Below are 342 nucleotides of genomic sequence, written 5' to 3'. Positions count from 1 at the left end.
CTTTTGGAAAAAATTACGTTTGACCAGATACYATGCTATTTAATAGTAAATAAAGGATCAACAGATTTTCAGCACACTGTTGAAGAGCATTCAACATGTAAGGCACGTACACAAATGACTGATGATTGTCTGAGAGAAATGAATAATACAAATATTGCGGGAGCTATTTCGTTAGACTACAGTTTGACATTAGCATTCATAATCTGCTACCAGCTACCACGTTAGCTACAGTACCACACCACCTCACCAGCTGCTACCACGTTAGCTACAGTACCACACCACCTCATCAGCTGCTACCACGTTAGCTACAGTACCACACCACCTCATCAGCTGCTACCACGT

The sequence above is a fragment of the Salvelinus sp. IW2-2015 genome, unplaced genomic scaffold, assembly GCF_002910315.2.
Source record: "Salvelinus sp. IW2-2015 unplaced genomic scaffold, ASM291031v2 Un_scaffold2451, whole genome shotgun sequence".
NCBI classification, from domain to species: Eukaryota; Metazoa; Chordata; class Actinopteri; order Salmoniformes; family Salmonidae; genus Salvelinus; species Salvelinus sp. IW2-2015.
This window is presented reverse-complemented; position numbering follows the sequence as displayed.